This window comes from Pinus tabuliformis, chromosome 1_2 (genome assembly GCF_031772625.1).
Source record: "Pinus tabuliformis cultivar Carrire ecotype Pingquan chromosome 1_2, CPIR1, whole genome shotgun sequence".
NCBI lineage: Eukaryota > Viridiplantae > Streptophyta > Pinopsida > Pinales > Pinaceae > Pinus > Pinus tabuliformis.
Window position 1 is genome coordinate 436517848 of NC_142298.1, and position 27049 is coordinate 436544896.

Sequence of the window (27049 nt, forward strand, 5' to 3'; positions counted from 1 at the left end):
CAACCAGCGGATTAGCGAACATTCGGCTGACTTAAGACATGGTAGGACCAAGTCCTCAGCCCTGGCTGAGCATGTAGAGAAGACTAGGCATCATGTATGTATAGAGGAGGCTCAAGTCATTGCCAAAGTTGCGCAGTTTCACCATCGCAAATTTAGAGAGGCCCTGGAGATTGAGAAAAGGCCAAACAATCTTAATAGGGATGATGGCTGGAGGATTAGCAGTTGCTGGGTCCCAGCCTTGGCTTCCTAGCCTCCTCATTCCCCTTTTGTTAGGTCTTAGGGTTTCTGTCTTCTCTCTCCTTAAGTTTGTTTTTGGCGAGTTAGTCCTAAAATTATGGAGTATTTGGGTTATTTTTAGGTTATTAATTAATTTCGGGCTAATTATTGTATTAACCTTATCCCGTTTATGATACTATAATTAGATTTGAATTTTTTTTTCCATAATGTCAATTATTTATGCCTTTATATTTAATTCTACTATAAGTAATAATTTAATTACCTAATGACAGAATTAACTTTAATAATTTTATTGGAATATTGAATAAATACTGATTATTTATCTAATATAACTATCTTTTGCTTATTTATCTTACACCTAATATCACTAAAATTTATATAGTTATATATGAATTTAGATTTATTTTCCTCACTAATAATACCGTTTATATAAATTAAATAAATAATTTACTTTTGCTATTTATTAATTGATAATTTTATATTTATTTATTAATTTAATAATAAATAAATAAATATAATTTATTATTGTTTATATATTTATATATTTATTTAATAAATAAATAATTTATTATTATTTCATTTGTATATTTATATATTTAGTTATCTCCACCTAATATAACATAATTTATATATTTATATATGAATTTATATTTATTTACCTCATTAATAATACCATTTATATAAATTAGATTTACCTTTGCTATTATTAATTTATATTTTTATATTTATTTTTTATAAATAAATAAATATAATTTATTATTATTTATATATTTATTTAATAAATAAATAATTTATCATTATTTATATATTTATCTCACACCTAATTTAACTAAATTTATATCGATTTATATATTTTGATTTATTTATCATTGATATATTTAGATATTTATTTATTTATTTCTTACCTAATATAACTAAATTTGACCTTGCTCCTTAAGTCAACCTTTGGCCAGGTAACAGTTGGTGTCTCTGATCTAGCTATTTAAACAGGCTAAACTGGAGCTGTGCTTCAACTTGTCCTGACGATGAACCACACTGGTTGGTTCGAAACGCGTCGACAAAAGATTGATTATGTGATTTTGCCGAAGATTATCTTAGCAATAAATTATTAATTTAGTTATCAATTACTTTTAGACAAAAATACTAAACAACAACTTTACATAGTATGATTTAAAAATGATTTTTGATTTTCTATACCTACCATATAAATTTTGAATTATCAGCATGTAACAATGGTTTAGAATTGATGTTTGATTCCAATGAGATCCGGTATAGATTTTGAATTTTTCAAAATTTATAGATGAAATAATAATAATTTAGTTATCAATTACTTTTAGTGAAAAGTACTAAACAACAACTTTACATATTACTATGGTTTAGAATTAATTTTTGATTCTATATACCTACCGTATAAATTTTGAATTATTAGCCTATAGATTTTGAATTATTCAAAATTTATAAATGAAATTTGTTAGGTAATTCTGAACAAATAAAAAAATAAGTTAACCGAAAACTTATTTGTACTCGTAAATCTGGTGATTTAAATTAAATTTGCATTAAATGTTAGCACATATGTTATCACATTAATCCACATAGATATGAACTCGTAAATAAGAATTCCAGAAATAGCAGAGTGGGCGTAAAATGAACCTTAAAAGACTATTCGTTTCAGAGCCATAATTTCGAATCCATTTAAAAATAAACTGATTTTCATTTGATCTGATTTTCCACAATAAACTAGACTTTCCATCTATTTTCTTAAATAGATAAAAAACAATCAGCGACATTTCAATTTCCAGAACCAAGGATAGATATCCACAAACAAGCCCCAAAATTAGATGTGAATAGCAGCGTTATAATGGGAGCACATCGCTGCAGCAAGTTGGCAAAGAAAGAGAATAGAGTGACGAGCAAAATCAAACGCTGTGTCTGTCATAACCACGATATAGACGTGGCGCATGCAATGTAATGGACAGCTACATCTCAAGGAATTCCACTTCTATCGACATTATCGGCATGTCCGCCATCAGATAGAATTTGCATCGGCTATGAATTACCGTCGCCACCCTTATCTGTACGACCACCAGATTCTTTCTCTTCATCTTCATCCCACCGTGTACTCCGGTAATATACGCCATACAGTATCAATTGGGATGCCCCAAGCAGCGCTCCGAGTCCATTGGGTAGCTGCATGGATCCACAGTTATCATTAACAATACCCCCACACATATATATATATATATAACAAACACAGCTAACAATATTACTACTCACCACAAGATTAATGTCGAAGTGTATGCAGCCATAGACTGTCCAGATGACTCCATTGCCATGCAACCCAAGGAAAGGTAGAAGGGCATGTACTTCACACTTTTAGTTTGGATAACCCTTTTTGAAATTACAAAAAGTTACCGCCCTCATGGTTGGGAATGTTAATCTTGAAGAGCCTTAATCAAAGGAAAAGGGAAGGACCGTTACCATGATGGACAAGTGTAACAGTTAAATGACAATTTCACATAAAAACTTACAAACTAGCGTTTGCACCAGATGTTGCAAAGGAAACATGGTAAGGCATAAAATGCAGAAATCCATTATCCATGTAGTGTGTGTATTATTGAAGAAGGTGGATATCTCTAAATTTGTTAATTTGTTGCGAACATTTATGTTGTTGCATTGCTAATTTATTTAGAATCTACTACTACCTCCTTGGAATATAATTGTAGATATGGGTCTCCTGATCTCTTGTAAACATTCTAATTTGATGATTGTTATAGCTATGCATCCCATGAATACTATGGAGATTTTAACGCAAACCCTAAAGCATAATGAACAAAATTGATGCGGCTGTGAATTTTTCCAACCTTCAGTCCTCTGATTGTGAACTCTAAGCCACATTTCAAGTTTACCAAAGCAAACTCCAAAGCATAATGAACAAAATTGATGCCGCTATGAATTTTTCCAACCTTCAGTCCTCATCTGATTTTGAACTTTGGCAAGAGACCTTTTAATAGTAGGCTAAAAGATTATTTTGAATGTCTTACAAGTCACAAGTGGGACAGGGGACTAGTTCGTTATGGTATATGGGATCCAGAGAATTATCAAAATGGATTTACAATGCGGAGAAAAGATTTGCAGGAAGCTTGAAGCTTGAATTCAATGCCGAGGCCACATCATGTAAGATAACGAAAGATATGTAATTGACAAGTTTAATATAATAGCCGATGAGGGGAGGTTCCCCTAGTTAACTTATGACACCAAATCAAGAGGTGAATTTAGTCGTTGTACTTCTACTTCCTTGAAAAGCTTGTATGGAGATGAGATTGATGCATGATTAGGTTATTTTTCCTTCTCAACTCTGTATGTGGAATTGGGTTTTCTAGCTTTGAATAATGAGGCAAGGGAAGTTTTCATGAATTGTAGATTGTAGGTTATTTTAGGAATAAAGACATTTCTGTTTGGGAAATGGGTGTGTCATGTTTGATTGAATTACACATCATTGAGACTTTACTAAAACATCCAATAATATTAACATTTATTAGAATTTTGATGATTTTCCTTATTTTGAGGTGACTCCAAAATGCTACACATGATCATTGTTCACAGTGTATTGGACCATAGTCTTTGATAAAATTGTTTTACAACTCATGCAACTGCTACTGCCTCTTTAATTCTTTTCATTTGAAAATTGCACCATTTAAGCTCAGCCGGTGATGGAACATATAAATTTTACTGTACAATCCTCCCTGCTACCATCTCTAAATCCTGCAAGTACTTAGCAAGGCTCCCCACACCCCACCATTTAAGCTTAGCCATATTCTGGTGATGGAACATATAAATTTTACTATACAATCCTTGCTACCATCTCTGAATCCTACATGCACTAAGCAAGGCTCCCCACACCCGAAAATCAATTTTCAAGGGAATATTTTTAATAACGGCATGTGCATCATCCAGTTGCCCTGCAAGACGAGAAGATCGACCATACAGCATAATGATATAGCCCAAGTGTGATACAATAAGAACAATCTGGAGTCTGGCAATATCGTTTCAGCTAAATTTGGTGAGCTCAGAGGTTTGTTTGCCTCTCAAGCCCAATTATTCATGCTCTAGAATCTGAATTGGGCAAAATTTGCTGATCCAATGTTGTAAAGTTGATGATCGTTGACAAAAGATCCATGAACATAAGAGCAAACTTCATGATTTGATGGGACCAAAATCCACATAGTCCAAGTAATTTATCTATCATTCAAAAAGGATTTTTATTCAGATGACTGAACATTGTCCAAGTAAACTTATCATTATCATTCGAGAAGATTTTTTCAGAGAAGGGAAAGCGCTGCAAAACAAGTAATTCGTTTTCAAGCCATTATAAATATGTCTGTCCAGAACAGTTGGTTAATCATGTTTTTTTTTTTTTTTTGATCACACAAACACAAACAAACCATGTAAGAGCTTTTGCGGTGATATCGAAGATGCAGAAGAAAACCAGACATATTATAAACACAACACATTTTTGAAATTTTAGCAAATAGGAAGAGTTATGAAGTTTTTCTTCATGACAGGATATATTATTCTATACATAGAAGGTACATCAAAAGTTAATTCAACAGTCAAAATACAAATCTGACTATAAGGGTAGTTCTTTAATCAAGTAGTGGAAATTGGCTAGCTTTGAGGCAAAAACCTTGCAGACAATGTGTGCTAGGCATGCTTTTGAAACTTTTGAAAGCCAAGTTTTAACACAAAAGGTAGATTTTCTTTCCAATGACAATAATCTTCACCATGCTTTTGCACTACACACCCTTTTTTCCATCAACACCTTCGGCAAGATGAACTACTAAAGCATAATAACTGCATGCTGCCATGTTTTCAGGTTTGACTATTTACATATATGTACACCCAATGCGGAAGGGCATAATTTTATAGCACAAGAATTTTGGATAACTAAACTGCAATAGAAAAACAAGAAAGTGCCTTCTCTCAAGAACACAGTCTCCTGTCAATGGAAGTCACTTGGAAAGGGATCACTCACATTTTGCATACAGAAGGAAAAGCATGAAAATAAAATGCTATACAACAAATGGCCATAATTGATGGATAAATTTTGCACAGTGCCTAGGAGGCCCATCTCAAGGACTATCAAGAATCAAATGATCCAATGGAAGCCATGTCATAAACTTGAAAGGGATCTGTTTCAACACCATAGTCCATCAAAGTTATGTCTTCCAGATGATCATCATGGTCATACACAAAATCAGGAATCTCAATCTATCCCTTCCTAATGTAATCCCACATAAATTCTAGACGATTTACCTACTTCAGTTTCCAGTATAAGATCGAACATACAGGCATAATGATATAGCCCAAGTGTGATACAATAAGAACAAACTGGCAATATCGTTTCAGCTAAATTTGGTGAGCTCAGAGGTTTGTTTGCCTCTCAAGCCCAATTATTCATGCTCTAGAATCTGAATTGGGAAAAATTTACTGATCCAATGTTGTAAAGTTGATGATCGTTGAGAAAAGATCCATGAACATAAGAGCAAACTTCATGATTTGATGGGACCAAAATCCACATAGTCCAAGTAATTTATCTATCATTCAAAAAGGATTTTTATTCAGATGACTGAACATTGTCCAAGTAAACTTATCATTATCATTCAAGAAGATTTTTTCAGAGAAGGAAAAGCGCTGCAAAACAAGTAATTCGTTTTCAAGCCATTATAAATATGTCTGTCCAGAACAGTTGGTTAATCATGTTTTTTTTTTTGATCACACAAACACAAAAAAACCATGTAAGAGCGTCTGCAGTGATATCCAAGATGCAGAAGAAGACAAGACATATTATAAACACATCACATTTTTGAAATTTTAGCAAATAGGAAGAGTTATGAAGTTTTCCTTCATGACAGGATATATTATTCTATACATAGAAGGTACATCAAAAGTTAATTCAACAGTCAAAATACAAATTTGACTATAAGGGTAGTTCTTCAATCAAGTAGTGGAAATTGGCTAGCTTTGAGGAAAAAACCGTGCAGACAATGTGTGCTAGGCATGCTTTTGAAACTTTTGAAAGCCAAGTTTTAACACAAAAGGTAGATTTTCTTTCCAATGACAATAATCTTCACCATGCTTCTGCACTACACACCCTTTTTTCCATCAACACCTTCGGCAAGATGAACTACTAAAGCATAATAACTGCATGCTGCCATGTTTTCAGGTTTGACTATTTACATATATGTACACCCAATGCGGAAGGGCATAATTTTATAGCACAAGAATTTTGGATAACTAAACTGCAATAGAAAAACAAGAAAGTGCCTTCTCTCAAGAACATAGTCTCCTGTCAAGCGAAGTCACTTGGAAAGGGATCACTCACATTTGCATACAGAAGGAAAAGCATGAAAATAAAATGCTATACAACAAATGGCCATAATTGATGGATAAATTTTGCACAGTGCCTAGGAGGCCCATCTCAAGGACTATCAAGAATCAAATGATCCAATGGCAGCCATGTCATAAACTTGAAAGGGTTCTGTTTCAACACCATAGTCCATCAAAGTTCTGTCTTCCAGTTGATCATCATGGTCATACACAAAATCAGGAATCTCAATCTATCCCTTCCTAATGTAATCCCAGATAAATTCTAGACGATTTACATACTTCAGTTTCCAGTATAAACAGCATAACACATCAAAAACTGTATGAGCACATCTGCAACAATAGATCTAATGAATTATTTGAATCAAAATGCAAACTCAACTTAATACTCACCCTGAACTCAAGAAGAAACAGCCAAGGGTTGCAAAAAACAGTCTTCACTGAAGCCCTGAATGTAGGAAATACACCACCTGAAGCCTTTCCTTAAAAGCCAGAGGAAGTTATTCCTAGATCAACCACAAAGTAGACACACCAGGGCAGTTTTCACTCCTTTGAACAGAGGTATGAATGTAAACAAGACAGTAAGGCCCTTCAAGTATTTCATTTGAGATCTTATTGTAAACATATTTTTGTAGCCTACAAGAGGAGCTGCAGACATAAATATAAACTTCATCTCTTAATGGAAGGCGTGGATAATCTGAAAAGGGAGATATATGGTAGAGTCCAAATTTTTATTGCAGATTTATTTAACATGCTTCAAAAACAATTCATAGTTTATATAAACGGAAAAAATCCCAATCTGAACTGAATTGAAATAGCAAACATGGAATGGCAATAGGTTCAATGGAGCAATTAGTTTACAGATAGAACTCAACTACTAACAATCCACTTTGGAAACAAACCACCTTCACACAATAAACTTATTCAACTGAATTTTTAATGTGCCAACCAATTGGTAAAAAACATTGAGCTACAAGAGGTGCCATTACCAGACAGCGTAATAAACTTATCAAACACAATAATCCTTTTGTAGTATCGATTAATAACCATAAAAACTAAAACCTTAAAAGTCTACTCTGGCAATTTCAAGATGGCTCAGGGGTCACTACAATATAGTTGTATACTTGTGGTAAAATGGAAAATCGAATTGTTCATCGATTTCAAGATGGCTCAAGGGTCACTACAATATAGTTGTATCCTCATGGAAAAATGGAAAATGAAATTGTTCATCGATGGCATGGAATTGAAATAGTGTTGGCCTAGGTTGAAGATATGGCACAGTGCTTGAATATAGATACAAAGAAGAAAGAGGAAGAATATATTGCAAAAATGTTAAACAAGACCTTATATTATTATGCACGCAGAAAATGAAACCACAAGCATAACAATTCTAGGAGAATTTATGCAATGGCAACTACAATAGAAGTATAGATGAAGATACAAAGGGAGAAAGAGTGGAAGAGGAAAAACCAAATTCTATGTATTAGAGATGGAAGAAAACTCTTAGCCCAACACCAATAACTTCTTCACTCTACAAGCAATATGAACTCTTAAATATATTCTTCTGTCCAATATGATGTCTTAAATATATACTATTGTCTGAAGCATACTTTTCTTAGACAAAGTTGCTCACAAATTCGTTACCTAAACATTCATTATCATTCTATGAATGTGTTCTGATAACATATTTCTATAGATATGGGTTGCATGTATTAGAGATGGAAGAAAACTCTTAGCCCAACACCAATAACTTCTTCACTCTACAAGCAATATGAACTCTTAAATATATTCTTCTGCCCAATATGATGTCTTAAATATATAGTATTGTCTGAAGCATACTTTTCTTAGACAAAGTTGCTCACAAATTCGCTACCTAAACATTCATTATCATTTTATGAATGTGTTCTGATAACATATTTCTATAGATATGGGTTGCATCTACTGTGCAAAACAAGTAATTCGTTTTCAAGCCATTATAAATATGTCTGTCCAGAACAGTTGGTTAATCATGTTTTTTTTTTTTTTTTGATCACACAAACACAAACAAACCATGTAAGAGCTTCTACAGTGATATCCAAGATGCAGAAGAAGACCAGACATATTATAAACACAGCACATTTTTGAAATTTTAGCAAATAGGAAGAGTTATGAAGTTTTTCTTCATGACAGGATATATTATTCTATACATAGAAGGTACATCAAAAGTTAATTCAACAGTCAAAATACAAATTTGACTATAAGGGTAGTTCTTCAGTCAAGTAGTGGAAATTGGCTAGCTTTGAGGCAAAAACCGTGCAGACAATGTGTGCTAGGCATGCTTTTGAAACTTTTGAAAGCCAAGTTTTAACACAAAAGGTAGATTTTCTTTCCAATGACAATAATCTTCACCATGCTTCTGCACTACACACCCTTTTTTCCATCAACACCTTCGGGAAGATGAACTACTAAAGCATAATAACTGCATGCGGCCATGTTTTCAGGTTTGACTATTTACATATATGTACACCCAATGCGGAAGGGCATAATTTATAGCACAAGAATTTTGGATAACTAAACTGCAATAGAAAAACAAGAAAGTGCCTTCTCTCAAGAACACAGTCTCCTGTCAAGGGATGTCACTTGGAAAGGGATCACTCACATTTGCATACAGAAGGAAAAGCATGAAAATAAAATACTATACAACAAATGGCCATAATTGATGGATAAATTTTGCACAGTGCCTAGGAGGCCCATCTCAAGGACTATCAAGAATCAAATGATCCAATGGCAGCCATGTCTTAAACTTGAAAGGTATCTGTTTCAACACCATAGTCCATCAAAGTTCTGTCTTCCAGTTGATCATCACGGTCATACACAAAATCAGGAATCTCAATCTATCCCTTCCTAATGTAATCCCAGATAAATTCTAGACGATTTACATACTTCAGTTTCTAGTATAAATAGCATAACACATCAAAAACTGTATGAGCACATCTGCAACAATAGATCTAATGAATTATTTGAATCAAAATGCAAACTCAACTTAATACTCACCCTGAACTCAAGAAGAAACAACCAAGGGTTGCAAAAAACAGTCTTGACTGAAGCCCTGAATGTAGGAAATACACCACCTGAAGCCTTTCCTTAAAAGCCAGAGGAAGTTATTCCTAGATCAACCTCAAAGTAGACACACCAGGGCAGTTTTCACTCCTTTGAACAGAGGTATGAATGTAAACAAGACAGTAAGGCCCTTCAAGTATTTCATTTGAGATCTTATTGTAAACATATTTTTGTAGCCTACAAGAGGAGCTGCAGACATAAATATAAACTTCATCTCTTAATGGAAGGCGTGGATAATCTGAAAAGGGAGATATATGGTAGAGTCCAAATTTTTATTGCTGATTTATTTAACATGCTTCAAAAACAATTCATAGTTTATATAAATGGAAAAAATCCCAATCTAAACTGAATTGAAATAGCAAACATGGAATGGCAATAGGTTCAATGGAGCAATCAGTTTACAGACAGAACTCAACCACTAACAATCCACTTTGGAAACAAACCACCTTCACACAATAAACTAATTCGACTGAATTTTTAATGTGCCAACCAATTGGTAAAAAACATTGAGCTACAAGAGGTGCCATTACTAGACAGCTTAATAAACTTATCAAACACAATAATCCTTTTGTAGTATCGATTAATAACCATAAAAACTAAAACCTTAAAAGTCTACTCTGGCAATTTCAAGATGGCTCAGGGGTCACTACAATATAGTTGTATCCTTGTGGTAAAATGGAAAATCGAATTGTTCATCGATTTCAAGATGGCTCAAGGGTCACTACAATATAACTGTATCCTCATGAAAAAATGGAAAATGAAATTGTTCATTGATGGCATGGAATTGAAATACTGTTGGCCCAGGTTGAAGATATGGCACAGTGCTTGGATATAGATACAAAGAAGAAAGAGGAAGAATATATTGCAAAAATGTTAAACAAGACCTTATATTATTATGCACGCAGAAAATTTAACCACAAGCATAACAATTCTAGGAGAATTTATGCAATGGCAACTACAATAGAAGTATAGATGAAGATACAAAGGGAGAAAGAGTGGAAGAGGAAAAACCAAATTCTATGTATTAGAGATGGAAGAAAACTCTTAGCCCAACACCAATAACTTCTTCACTCTACAAGCAATATGAACTCTTAAATATATTCTTCTATCCAATATGATGTCTTAAATATATACTATTGTTTGAAGCATACTTTTCTTAGACAAAGTTGCTCACAAATTCGCTACCTAAACATTCATTATCATTCTATGAATGTGTTCTGATAACATATTTCTATAGATATGGGTTGCATCTACTCTGCAAAACAAGTAATTCGTTTTCAAGCCATTATAAATATGTCTGTCCAGAACAGTTGGTTAATCATGTTTTTTTTTTTTTATCACACAAACACAAACAAACCATGTCAGAGCTTCTGCAGTGATATCCAAGATGCAGAAGAAGACCAGACATATTATAAACACAGCACATTTTTGAAATTTTAGCAAATAGGAAGAGTTATGAAGTTTTTCTTCATGACAGGATATATTATTCTATACATAGAAGGTACATCAAAAGTTAATTCAACAGTCAAAATACAAATTTGACTATAAGGGTAGTTCTTCAGTCAAGTAGTGGAAATTGGCTAGCTTTGAAGCAAAAACCGTGCAGAAAATGTGTGCTAGGCATGCTTTTGAAACTTTTGAAAGCCAAGTTTTAACACAAAAGGTAGATTTTCTTTCCAATGACAATAATCTTCACCATGCTTCTGCACTACACACCCTTTTTTCCATCAACACCTTCGCCAAGATGAACTACTAAAGCATAATAACTGCATGCTGCCATGTTTTCAGGTTTGACTATTTACATATATGTACACCCAATGCGGAAGGACATAATTTTATAGCACAAGAATTTTGGATAACTAAACTGCAATAGAAAAACAAGAAAGTGCCTTCTCTCAAGAACACAGTCTCCTGTCAAGGGAAGTCACTTGGAAAGGGATCACTCACATTTGCATGCAGAAGGAAAAGCATGAAAATAAAATGCTATACAACAAGTTCTTCAGTCAAGTAGTGGAAATTGGCTAGCTTTGAGGCAAAAACCGTGCAGACAATGTGTGCTAGGCATGCTTTTGATACTTTTGAAAGCCAAGTTTTAACACAAAAGGTAGATTTTCTTTCCAATGACAATAATCTTCACCATGCTTCTGCACTACACACCCTTTTTTCCATCAACACCTTCGGGAAGATGAACTACTAAAGAATAATAACTGCATGTTGCCATGTTTTCAGGTTTGACTATTTACATATATGTACACCCAATGCGGAAGGGCATAATTTATAGCACAAGAATTTTGGATAACTAAACTGCAATAGAAAAACAAGAAAGTGCCTTCTCTCAAGAACACAGTCTCCTGTCAAGGGAAGTCACTTGGAAAGGGATCACTCACATTTGCATACAGAAGGAAAAGCATGAAATTAAAATGCTATACAACAAATGGCCATAATTGACGGATAAATTTTGCACAGTGACTAGGAGGCCCATCTCAAGGACTATCAAGAATCAAATGATCCAATGGCAGCCATGTCATAAACTTGAAAGGTATCTATTTCAACACCATAGTCCATCAAAGTTCTGTCTTCCAGTTGATCATCACGGTCATACACAAAATCAGGAATCTCAATCTATCCCTTCCTAATGTAATCCCAGATAAATTCTAGACGATTTACATACTTCAGTTTCTAGTATAAATAGCATAACACATCAAAAACTGTATGAGCACATCTGCAACAATAGATCTAATGAATTATTTGAATCAAAATGCAAACTCAACTTAATACTCACCGTGAACTCAAGAAGAAACAGCCAAGGGTTGCAAAAAACAGTCTTCACTGAAGCCCTGAATGTAGGAAATACACCACCTGAAGCCTTTCCTTAAAAGCCAGAGGAAGTTATTCCTAGATCAACCTCAAAGTAGACACACCAGGGCAGTTTTCACTCCTTTGAACAGAGGTATGAATGTAAACAAGACAGTAAGGCCCTTCAAGTATTTCATTTGAGATCTTATTGTAAACATATTTTTGTAGCCTACAAGAGGAGCTGCAGACATAAATATAAACTTCATCTCTTAATGGAAGGCGTGGATAATCTGAAAAGGGAGATATATGGTAGAGTCCAAATTTTTATTGCTGATTTATTTAACATGCTTCAAAAACAATTCATAGTTTATATAAATGGAAAAAATCCCAATCTAAACTGAATTGAAATAGCAAACATGGAATGGCAATAGGTTCAATGGAGCAATCAGTTTACAGACAGAACTCAACCACTAACAATCCACTTTGGAAACAAACCACCTTCACACAATAAACTAATTCGACTGAATTTTTAATGTGCCAACCAATTGGTAAAAAACATTGAGCTACAAGAGGTGCCATTACTAGACAACTTAATAAACTTATCAAACACAATAATCCTTTTGTAGTATCGATTAATAACCATAAAAACTAAAACCTTAAAAGTCTACTCTGGCAATTTCAAGATGGCTCAGGGGTCACTACAATATAGTTGTATCCTTGTGGTAAAATGGAAAATCGAATTGTTCATCGATTTCAAGATGGCTCAAGGGTCACTACAATATAACTGTATCCTCATGGAAAAATGGAAAATGAAATTGTTCATTGATGGCATGGAATTGAAATACTGTTGGCCCAGGTTGAAGATATGGCACAGTGCTTGGATATAGATACAAAGAAGAAAGAGGAAGAATATATTGCAAAAATGTTAAACAAGACCTTATATTATTATGCACGCAGAAAATGAAACCACAAGCATAACAATTCTAGGAGAATTTATGCAATGGCAACTACAATAGAAGTATAGATGAAGATACAAAGGGAGAAACAGTGGAAGAGGAAAAACCAAATTCTATGTATTAGAGATGGAAGAAAACTCTTAGCCCAAGACCAATAACTTCTTCACTCTACAAGCAATATGAACCCTTAAATATATTCTTCTGTCCAATATGATGTCTTAAATATATACTATTGTCTGAAGCATACTTTTCTTAGACAAAGTTGCTCACAAATTCGCTACCTAAACATTCATTATCATTCTATGGATGTGTTCTGATAACATATTTCTATAGATATGGGTTGCATCTACCATGCAAAACAAGTAATTCGTTTTCAAGCCATTATAAATATGTCTGTCCAGAACAGTTGGTTAATCATGTTTTTTTTTTCTGATCACACAAACACAAACAAACCATGTAAGAGCTTCTGCAGTGATATCCAAGATGCAGAAGAAGACTAGACATATTATAAACATAGCACATTTTTGAAATTTTAGCAAATAGGAAGAGTTATGAAGTTTTTCTTCATGACAGGATATATTATTCTATACATAGAAGGTACATCAAAAGTTAATTCAACAGTCAAAATACAAATTTGACTATAAGGGTAGTTCTTCAGTCAAGTAGTGGAAATTGGCTAGCTTTGAGGCAAAAACCGTGCAGACAATGTGTGCTAGGCATGCTTTTGAAACTTTTGAAAGCCAAGTTTTAACACAAAAGGTATATTTTCTTTCCAATGAAAATAATCTTCACCATGCTTCTGCACTACACACCCTTTTTTCCATCAACACCTTCTCCAAGATGAACTACTAAAGCATAATAACTGCATGCTGCCATGTTTTCAGGTTTGACTATTTACATATATGTACACCCAATGCGGAAGGGCATAATTTTATAGCATAAGAATTTTGGATAACTAAACTGCAATAGAAAAACAAGAAAGTTCCTTCTCTCAATAACACAGTCTCCTGTCAAGGGAAGTCACTTGGAAAGGGATCACTCACATTTGCATGCAGAAGGAAAAGCATGAAAATAAAATGCTATACAACAAATGGCCATAATTGATGGATAAATTTTGCACAGTGCCTAGGAGGCCCATCTCAAGGACTATCAAGAATCAAATGATCCAATGGCAGCCATGTCATAAACTTGAAAGGGATCTGTTTCAACACCATAGTCCATCAAAGTTCTGTCTTCCAGTTGATCATCATGGTCATACACAAAATCAGGAATCTCAATCTATCCCTTCCTAATGTAATCCAAGATAAATTCTAGACGATTTACAAACTTCAGTTTCCAGTATAAACAGCATAACACATCAAAAACTGTATGAGCACATCTGCAACAATAGATCTAATGAATTATTTGAATCAAAATGCAAACTCAACTTAATACTCACCCTGAACTCAAGAAGAAACAGCCAAGGGTTGCAAAAAACAGTCTTGACTGAAGCCCTGAATGTAGGAAATACACCACCTGAAGCCTTTCCTTAAAAGCCAGAGGACGTTATTCCTAGATCAACCACAAAGTAGACACACCAGGGCAGTTTTCACTCCTTTGAACAAAGGTATGAATGTAAACAAGACAGTAAGGCCCTTCAAGTATTTCATTTGAGATCTTATTGTAAACATATTTTTGTAGCCTACAAGAGGAGCTACAGACATAAATATAAACTTCATCTCTTAATGGAAGGCGCGGATAATCTGAAAAGGGAGATATATGGTAGAGTCCAAATTTTTATTGCTGATTTATTTAACATGCTTCAAAAACAATTCATAGTTTATATAAATGGAAAAAATCCCAATCTGAACTGAATTGAAATAGCAAACATGGAATGGCAATAGGTTCAATGGAGCAATCAGTTTAGAGACAGAACTCAACCACTAACAACCCACTTTGGAAACAAACCACCTTCACACAATAAACAAATTCGACTGAATTTTTATTGTGCCAACCACTTGGTAAAAAACATTGAGCTACAAGAGGTGCCATTACCAGACAGCTTAATAAACTTATCAAACACAATAATCCTTTTGTAGTATCGATTAATAACTATAAAAACTAAAACCTTAAAAGTCTACTCTGGAAATTTCAAGATGGCTCAGGGGTCACTACAATATAGTTGTATCCTTGTGGTAAAATGGAAAATCGAATTGTTCATCGATTTCACGATGGCTCAAGGGTCACTGCAATATAGTTGTATCCTCATGGAAAAATGGAAAATGAAATTGTTCATCGATGGCATGGAATTGAAATAGTGTTGGCCCAGGTTGAAGATATGGCACAGTGCTTGGATATAGATACAAAGAAGAAAGAGGAAGAATATATTGCAAAAATGTTAAACACGACCTTATATTATTATGCACGCAGAAAATGAAACCACAAGCATAACAATTCTACGAGAATTTATGCAATGGCAACTACAATAGAAGTATAGATGAAGATACAAAGGGAGAAAGAGTGGAAGAGGAAAAACCAAATTCTATGTATTAGAGATGGAAGAAAACTCTTAGCCCAAGACCAATAACTTCTTCACTCTACAAGCAATATGAACTCTTAAATATATTCTTCTGTCCAATATGATGTCTTAAATATATACTATTGTCTGAAGCATACTTTTCTTAGACAAAGTTGCTCACAAATTCGCTACCTAAACATTCATTATCATTCTATGAATGTGTTCTGATAACATATTTCTATAGATATGGGTTGCATCTACTCTTTTCACGGTTTGTATATTAGTTTATATGCCTTCGTCTTACCTTTGGGCAGGCGCAACAGGCACAATATCAGTTCAAAAACACAGCTTAATAATGCAGCCAATCCAGTCATTCGGCAAGGTTGGGGCCTGATGCTTTTTAGTTTTCTGTGTTAGTTTAAACTAATACCAAGGAATTCAATTCTACAATTATATTATATGGGCAGACAGAAAGACCCATTAGCCCTGATTTTGCAGTATATGAAGCCCACATTTCTGGGCTATCTAATTACTAATGTAGGTGGACTTGGAATAGAGATGACTGCTAAAATCTAATTATCACTGTAGTTTGACTTGGACTGGCATTACTTGCCAAATGTTTGGAAACTTAGGCTATCTAATTACTAATGTAGTTGGACTTGGAATAGAGATGACTACCAAAATCTAATTATCACAGTAGTTTGACTTGGACTGGCATTACTTGCCAAATGTTTGGAAACTCAAAGGAGCAATCTGGTCGAATAGCAAGAGACTTTTTGGCAAGTTTTAGACTGAAGTTTGTTGTTTCACTTTCAACTACATTTCAGTGAATAATCGCTCGGTGAAATTCAGAACCGAAGGTCAATTACCAGTAAATATTGATCCTACCGAAGGTATTTTCAAGGTATTTGGGAAATCGGTAATTAGAACTCGCAATTATTGGTACCACTAAGATAACTGAGATAGCATAGCATCGTTGATAAGAAAAATCCTTGATATGATAGCTCACAGACTATATTAGAGTAAAGCGAATAATGTAGGTGTGCCATTAATAAAACAAAAGACCAAGTAATTTCGACATGTTGAGAAAAGAAACCATATATGACACAGTTAACCAAAAGAAGTAAAGATTACAATGAAGATCATGCCTTCAAGGGAGTGTTTACTAAATTCTCAGGATTAAACATGTGGTCCTATGCTCACTCAGAATGGTCCTACTCCTATGCTAGCTGGCAGCAAGTTATGACCTAGTTTTTTATTATGGCAGACCACACCTAATACTATTTGTAACTTTTTTTACAATATTAATACATAAGTAATTTAGATTTTAAAAAAAATGCAATGTTAGGGCATTACATTTAGACAAAGTTGCTCACAAATTCGCTACCTAAACATTCATTATCATTCTATGAATGTGTTCTGATAACATATTTCTATAGATATGGGTTGCATCTACTCTTTTCACGGTTTGTATATTAGTTTATATGCCTTCGTCTTGCCTTTGGGCAGGCGCAACAGGCGCAATATCAGTTCAAAAACAAAACTTAATAATGCAGCCAATCCAGTCATTCGGCAAGGTTGGGGCCTTATGCTTTTTATTTTCTGTGTTAGTTTAAACTAATACCAAGGAATTCAATTCTACAATTATATTATATGGGCAGACAGAAAGACCCATTAGCCCTGATTTTGCAGTATATGAAGCCCACATTTCTAGGCTATCTAATTACTAATGTAGTTGGACTTGGAATAGAGATGACTGCTAAAATCTAATTATCACTGTAGTTTGACTTGGACTGGCATTACTTGCCAAATGTTTGGAAACTCAGGCTATCTAATTACTAATGTAGTTGGACTTGGAATAGAGATGACTGAAAAAATCTAATTATCACAGTAGTTTGACTTGGACTGGCATTACTTTCCAAATGTTTGGAAACTCAAAGGAGCAATCTGGTCGAATAGCAAGAGACTTTTTGGCAAGTTTTAGACTGAAGTTTGTTGTTTCACTTTCAACTACATTTCAGTGAATAATTGCTCAGTGAAATTCAGAACCGAAGGTCAATTACCAGTAAATATTGATCCTACCCAAGGTATTTTCAAGGTATTTGGGAAATCGGTAATTAGAACTCCCAATTATTGGTACCACTAAGATAAATGAGATAGCATAGCATCGTTGATAAGAAAAATCCTTGATATGATAGCTCACAGACTATATTAGAGTAAAGCGAATAATGTAGGTGTGCCATTAACAAAACAAAAGACCAAGTAATTTCGACATGTTCAAAAAAGAAACCATATATGACATAGTTAACCAAAAGAAGTAAAGATTACAATGAAGATCAGGGCATCTTGCCTTCAAGGGAGTGTTTACTAAATTCTCAGGATTAAACATGTGGTCAGAGCTCAAACAGAAATATACCAGGAATAAGCTTGGGCAATGAGATTGAAAATCTATAGGCATCTACTCCCATCACAGACATTAGATCAATATCCTCCTTCAAAACCCACATGAAATTTTGCATCAGGTTGATACCCAAATCATCTAGGAGTTTAACTATTGATACATTAGTATGAAAACAACAATAATGGGGTTGGACATGCACATAAAGCTCGAGGATGGCTTACAAGTAGCCACTGCATATAGGTTGTCCTAGTGACATTTACTGTTCTTAGATTTGCAGATAATAATACCTTGTAATGACGGTATTGATCAACAACTACATATTCCTCCTTCAAAACCCACATGAAATTTTGCATCAGGTTGATACCCAAATCATCTAGGAGTTTAACTATTGATACATTAGTATGAAAACAACAATAATGGGGTTGGACATGCACATAAAGCTTGAGGATGGCTTACAAGTAGCCACTGCATATAGGTTGTCCTAGTGACATTTACTGTTCTTAGATTTGCAGATAATAATACCTTGTAATGACAGTATTGATCAACAACTACATCTGCATTACCTCCATCTACAGTAATCCCTGAAAATACAGTTAAAACAAACAATAGCTACTTCCAGCCTTGGCCTTCAAAGTCCCAAAGTAAAGTAAGGAACTGAGTAGAATGCAAATGAAGGGATGAATGAAGATATGTGATGAAACAGACCTTCCCTTCCCTGTTGAGTTTACCGAGGCCATTCTCAGGGCGAGGACCTGTGAGAGTACCGTTACACTGCTTATTCAACAACCCCATTGCTCTTATTTCTCCCTCTATGTAAACAGATAGGGTTATTCAAAGTTAGTGATACTCAAATCCTAGCAACCGAAATGGGAGATACCGCTTACTTGAAATTTAATAGCATCATGATCGAGGGTTACGAAACCTTAGCACTTCTATTGATTCTGAAATTGCCCACTAGGTCAACTGAAACTCTTGCCCCTGCCTCTGCCATTGGCCCTGCTGCATCCTCTATCACTGCCTGTCTTAATGAAATTAGCCATGCCACTGGATCTACTAAATCTCTGTTTGTCACTAGTAGTGCTTAAAGAAGGGCTGTTGCTGGAACCCAGTAAATAGCTCCAAGTCCTGAGTAAAGAAGGTCTCAGAATCTATTGCCCGATAGTCTCCACCTCTCACAGAAAAAAAAATACCAAACAGATGACAATGGACAAGACAGCCACGTAGATAACGAAGAAATAGATTGAATTCGGCAGGAGGATGAGTACAATGTTGGATTTTTTGATGCCAAGGCCGGTTAACCAGCAGCAAGTGACTTTACACTCTACTATAGTTGGGGAAATGTGGTGGTTTCCCCAGTGGCAGAGTCGATGAGGGCTATGCGGCCATTGTGGCGAAGCAAGGAGACGTAGGTGGGGAGATCCAGGAATTCGTCTTGGGAAAATCCACTGGTTTTCGATTGCTGTAATAAGTTTGGTTGGAGCTGCAATATCTGATGCATACATCGATCTGGACCTTCGCTTCAGCTTCCCAGTGAACGGTTATAACCATTCAACTCCCTTCTTTTAATCCAACGATTGACAATACTATAATCGTCTAACACATTGATCTAACGGCACAGACGGATGACACGTAGATTTTAGGGAAGTTTATTTCAGAGGGGAACGCCTTACGGCGTAACTAGCTCTCTTAATTGGCTACTAAAAAGGATAGATACATGCTAACCAGTGTTCGTTATGAAGATGTGATATTATGCAGATAATCACGCGCTATACATTATTCATTCTGTCTCATAGTAAAAAGCCAGAACAGGAAACGGATGCTCCAAGTTCTGAGATCGGATAAAGCTTTTTGCATCAAACCCTTCCCTTTGAATCTCATTTACAAGGTTGCTCGGCAATGGCTTCTCTTGCTGGTATAAGAAAAATAAGTGCCCCTGAACACCTCCTCCTGCCAGTGATGATGGGGATGATGTATATTCCACCATCTCTTGACCCAAACGGTTGACAACATCTGGATTTAGATGACACAATAATCCAATCTGCTCAGAGAAATTATTACACTCTTTTATGTTTTTGTATTACTTTACATGTATGGAGTAAAGGCTGCTTCCTAATTTGAAAAGGGGAAATGTATATATCATAGTGTAAAAGCTTAAGCTAGACGATGAGTACAGTGTTACAGAAAAACTTACCAACGTCTGGTAAAGCTGATGGAAGCCTAACATCCTGCACCAGCCATTGCAAATACAGAGCTTCGTTCCTCCCAAAGTTTGCAATATCTACACTAACCAATAGCAGCAGGTAAACGTCCTCTACAGTAACTATCCCATGTTTTCGTAGAAACAAACTAGGCTTTTCACATGTTTGGGCTATGGGTAGTTTTCCAGCAAATGCCACTGCTCTTTCACCGAACTTTACCATCAAGTCTATAGGTTTTTCCTCAATTCTGGAATGAATGAAGAAAGTGGAAAAGGGCATATTAGTTGAGAAATGTATATTCAAATAAAGCATGTCTACTGGCTTTACACCCACATACGAATACACAGATCATGCCATAAAGGTATGTATAGATGGTGATTAACAACATTAAAATTGGGATAAACTTGCATGTAGTATTTAAGCATCCTCTTGAACAAAAACCAAAGAATGTTGTACCTGTCAAATAGTCTTGGGACAAGTTTCAAATTTTCAAGGCACTCTTGGACAGATGGGTAATCTCTCCTAGTGCCAGACACGGTGAGATCTTCGTTTTGAAGCTCAGCTGCAGTTGAGAAGAGCCAGTTCTATGTAGTTGTCAGTTGTTTATACTCAAAAGTGTCTTACAAATATCAAGCGGTGCACAGGAATGTGAGGCCTTTGTCATTAAAGGCTCATAATTAAAAGGAATTGAGATTGCTATGTTGAAACTTGGTGATCTTACCAGGAGAAGGGGTAGTAAAACCCTGAGCGTTTATAATCCTGGAACTGAGCCTCGATTCATCTGCAGCTGTTGGCTCCAGTTTACCAGGTCTGTCAATAGCTCTCTCTGCTCCATAAGTAAATAATAAATTAGTAAACAGGGAAAAAGTGGGTTAAAAGGGGAACAAATCCTTAAATGCTAAATAGGGCTTTCGACAACTGATAGGAAAATCCCATCAGTTCAAGATTAGGGCTAAACAATTGCAACCAAATAGAGCAGGTTTGATGGTTTCACGTACCGTTAGGGGTTATACCCGCTTTTTCTGCATTCTCTTTCACAGCAGTACCTGGAGGAGGCATTGTGCCAATGAAGATGGCTTCCCTGGTATGTGGCAGTTTATAAAGTCCTACATTAATTACATCAATTTAACAAATAAACACCACATACACACTCCTTACGGCGTAAATATTTGGGTAGCCAAAATGACATTTCAAAGCCAAAGTCAAAATATGCATTGTGGCAGTACTGATGACAATTCAAAAACATGAATGTTTCATGGCCTCCACGTTCTTAGTGTCCTTCCATATAGTCATTTGAGGCTTGACACCACACTGAACTTACAAACGGTTTCATCATCTATGGTTGTGTGTATAAATTAAAGATGCAATGTGGCATTGTTGGTGACAATTCAAACACATCAATGTTTGCATGGCCTCCACGTTCTTATTGTCTTTTCATATACTCATTTCAGGGTTGACACCACACTTGAAGCTTACAAACGGTGAAGCTTACAAACAGTTGGAGATCAGATCTCATTTGTTGTTGTCTGTATAAATTAAAGATTGGTTTTACAAACGGTTGGAGATCAGATCTCATTTGTTGTTGTCTGTATAAATTAAAGATTGGTTTCAAGTTTGCCTGGAAAAAACATTCATAGTAAGATTAAAGTGGGATCGTCACTGCAACTATATTTAGATTAAACTGGGATCATCATGGCAAATGAGCAGCAGCCCAGGCGGGGAGTTGCTACTGACATTAGGGAAGATGCAGGTCCTGCTATCTCAGACCCATCTATAGGTAATTAGCTTACTGCCTCCATAGTATATCATGCTACAGTATACAGATATACATGACACCCTGACATGACAATGGTCTTGATCAATGTTGTTTTGGTTTCCCCTTTGTTTTGATTTAAAACAGTGGAGGAGTGTGTATGTGGTGTTTATTTGTTAAATTGATGTAATTAATGTAGGACTTTATAAAGTGCCACATACCAGGGAAGCCATCTTCATTGGCACAATGCCTCCTCCAGGTACTGCTGTGAAAGAGAATGCAGAAAAAGCGGGTATAACCCCTAACGGTACGTGAAACCATCAAACCTGCTCTATTTGGTTGCAACTGTTTAGCCCTAATCTTGAACTGATGGGATTTTCCTATCAGTTGTCAAAAGCCTTATTTAGCATTTAAGGATTTGTTCCCCTTTTAACCCACTTTTTCCCTGTTTACTAATATATTATTTACTTATGGAGCAGAGAGAGTTATTGACAGACCTGGTAAACTGGAGCCAACAGCTGCAGATGAATCGAGGCTCAGTTCCAGGATTATAAACGCTCAGGGTTTTACTACCCCTTCTCCTGGTAAGATCACCAAGTTTCAACATAGCAATCTCAATTCCTTTTAATTATGAGCCTTTAATGACAAAGGCCTCGCATTCCTGTGCACCGCCTGATATTTGTAAGACACTTTTGAGTATAAACAACTAACAACTACATAGAACTGGCTCTTCTCAACTGCAGCTGAGCTTCAAAACGAAGATCTCACTGTGTCTGGCACTAGGAGAGATTACCCATCTGTCTAAGAGTGCCTTGAAAATTTGAAACTTGTCCCAAGACTATTTGACAGGTACAACATTCTTTGGCTTTTGTTCAAGAGGATGCTTAAATACTACATGCAACTTTATCCCAATTTTAATGTTGTTAATCACCATCTATACATACCTTTATGGCATGATCTGTGTATTCGTATGTGGGCGTAAAGCCAGTAGACATGCTTTATTTGAATATACATTTCTCAACTAATATGCCCTTTTCCACTTTCTTCATTCATTCCAGAATTGAGGAAAAACCTATAGACTTGATGGTAAAGTTCGGTGAAAGAGCAGTGGCATTTGCTGGAAAACTACCCATAGCCCAAACATGTGAAAAGCCTAGTTTGTTTCTACGAAAACATGGGATAGTTACTGCAGAGGACGTTTACCTGCTGCTATTGGTTATTGTATATATTGCAAACTTTGAGAGGAACGAAGCTCTGTATTTGCAATGGCTGGTGCAGGATGTTAGGCTTCCATAAGCTTTACCAGACGTTGGTAAGTTTTTCTGTAACACTGTACTCATCGTCTAGCTTAAGCTTTTACACTATGATATATACATTTCCCCTTTTCAAATTAGGAAGCAACCTTTACTCCATACATGTAAAGTAATACAAAAACACAAAAGAGTGCAATAATTTCTCTGAGCAGATTGGATTATTGTGTCATCTAAATCCAGATGTTGTCAACCGTTTGGGTCGAGAGATAGTGGAATATACATCATCCCCATCATCACTGGTAGGAGGAGGTGTTCAGGGGCACTTATTTTTCTTATACCAGCAAGAGAAGCCATTTCCGAGCAACCTTGTAAATGAGATTCAAAGGGACCTTGTAAATGAGATTCAAAGGGAAGGGTTTGATGGAAAAAGCTTTATCCGATCTCAAAACTTGGAGCATCCGTTTCCTATTTTGGCTTTTTACTATGAGACGGAATGAATAATGTATAGCGCGTGATTATCTGCATAATATCACATCTTCATAACGAACACTGGTTAGCATGTATCTATCCTTTTTAGTAGCCAATTAAGAGAGCTAGTACATGTATATATCTATCTATATCTTTTCATTTCATTGTGAATCTGCTACAACCTGCTGGTATATCAATCTATGTGCATCTTTATGATTTGTGATTATTTTGAGTATCCTGTGTAGACCAAATTGAGCATAATATATCTTCTTAAAATCAATTTGCTCTCAGAGATATTCCTTAGTTTCCACAACAGCTTGAATTGAAAGCTAACCATGAGAATAATTTGATACAATACAACATAATTATATGAATTGCAAAATCTTTTTTCACTTATGTTATTATATCTTTCACCAGCAGAGTCGATGAGGGCTATGCGGCCATTGTGGCGAAGGTGGGGAGATCCAGGTATTCGTGTTGGGAAAATCCACTGGTTTTCGATTGCTGTAATAAGTTTGGTTGGAGCTGCAATATCTGATGCGTACATCGATCTGGACCTTCGCTTCAGCTTCCTAGTGAATGGTTATAACCATTCAACTCCCTTCTTTTAATCCAACGATTGAAAATACTATAATCGTCTAACACATTGATCTAATGGCACAGACGGATGACAGGTAGATTGTAGGGAAGTTTATTTCAGAGGGGAACGCCTTACGGCGTAATTACAAGGCATTTATGGAAATTGGACAGTTCGTATATCACTGCATGTTAATTTTAATGTTCACGTGAAGAAATCCGAGTTGGGATCTTCTGATTTTAATGTACACATTTATCCAGGGGAAGTCATGCTTGGTTGGCACTCGTACGTGGTAACATGTCCCGAGCAACTTGACCAAGGCAAGGTACTTGTGTTCGTCCTCGCTATTTGGCTTACCCTGCCTTAGGTGCTTCATTGTTACGGCTGCTCCGGTCTCCCGAGCAGCTTTGCTATTGCCAGGGTTGTCAACAACACTCAACATTATGCAAGTGGTCTGAAACAATGGTGAAGGTGGAATCTCCCAGCGTAGGTATCTCATTCGTCTTGATATACATAGGGTTTCATCTGCTTAGCTTTGAGGGTTTAACGCCAGTTTGGGGTTTCTACCACATACCTGTCTTAAAGGTCCATTATTCTAATACAAGAGAGGCCTCTTTGAGAGTTTAATGCAGGCTTGGTGTTTCTACCACATACCTGTCCTAAAGGTCCATTATTCTAATACAAGAGCGGCCTCAGAGGTTTCAGAGGTGGGGAAAAGCAACCAGTGCTATGAAGAAAGTAATTTTCCCATAGTTGATTTCCATGGCAACAGTTCTCATTGCAGTTTCGATTTTCGTTACGGTTTTACTATTCGTTTTTGTGTTCTTACCCTCAGCTTCAGGATTTGTAGCTAATACCATTCGGCCTTCTGCAGATAAGTGTTTCAACAAGGGGATGTCTCAACTCCAGGTAAAAATTCCTTTCGGTGTCAGTGAATTCATTATTAGATAGGAAAGGTTTTAGCACGCATTGAAATTATTAACTCTTGACACTTGTGAAAGGTAAGCTACCTTACGGGAAAATGGATGTTTGAGACTGCAGCCATTAAACTCATAAGAGCTTATAGCTTCCCGGTGGCTTTACAAGTTGGCGTTAAGACCTTTGGTATTCTGTTCCTGCTTGTTCGTTACAAGGGTTTCATGGAGGGTTTTTCTCCTTGTGAACTAGATTAAGTTATGGATTTGTAAACTATTCATTTTGGCTTAAGTATTGTCATAGGACTGTCGGGAATTTCTGGTTATTCCAAACAAAATAGAGTGGAAAAATCCTTTGTTTCCACTGTTGAGAATTTTCTGATAAATTCCGAAACAAACAAAAAGATGAACAGAGAGTAATACTCTGTTTTCTGATAATTCAAAAACAAAAGAATGGAGCATAAAATAATACTCTACTTTGTCTCAGGATCAAAAACTGATCAAAATAATACTCTGTTTTTGACACAGAAAAATACTCTGTTTTTAACTCAGAAAAACAGAAAAATTCGTTCTCTGGAAACGGTGTTGCAACAACAATTTTTTTCAGTTGCTGTAACTTGTGTTGCAGCAACGCTGTTCGTGGTGTTGCAGCAACGTAAATTTTTGACGTCAAGTATTTTTTGAGTTATGGTGTAACAACAACAGGGATTTTTGACGTCAAGTATTTTTCGACTTACGGTGTAACAGCAACAGGCAAAAAGAAACTTCTATTTATGAACGATAAACTAACTGATAAAATAAGTCTTCCTCACGTAGAGGGATCTTCACAAATATTATGCTAAAGAGCATCTTCCTCTTGACAGAGGGATTACAAAAGAAACGCTTCAGTTCCACAAAACAACTATCTAAGAAAATTTCAGCACTGTTGTGCAATACAAAAAAAAACTCTCTTGTTCTACACTGCTGTGTGTTACAAAAGGACTTTCAATCTATCTATGTTTTTCTACACTGCTGCGTCTGCATTTTATAGTGCGGGAAAGGGTCTTCACTGCTTTAACTTGCTAATGAAGTCTTTGCTGCTCATGATTAACAGATTTGATCTTTTGCTATATTTCTTGAGTTGGTGGTGATGAAATCTATGACTGATAAATGCTACGTCGGCTCGAGGCTGATTCTTTTCTCTTTCAGCCGTTCTGCTCATTAATATGGTTGTTGAGAAGTAATGATGTAGTGCTATATCTGATCTTCATCCTTCGGGAACTCAAAAATAATTAAAGAGTGAAAAGATGGTAATGGCGGTGACTTAAAAGATCGGGAAAAAATGTGGGGCGCCGGATCACGACAAATGAATAAAGTAGCTGCTGCTGTTCTGTTCACTGCAATTGAAATTATAATTTCAACACTCTCCTTTAATTTCAACTGCTGGGTTATCAGTCATACCCAGAAGTTTCCTTAAAAACTCAAAATTTTTCTGATCCAATGGCTTTGTCAGAATATCCACAACCTGTTCCTGAGT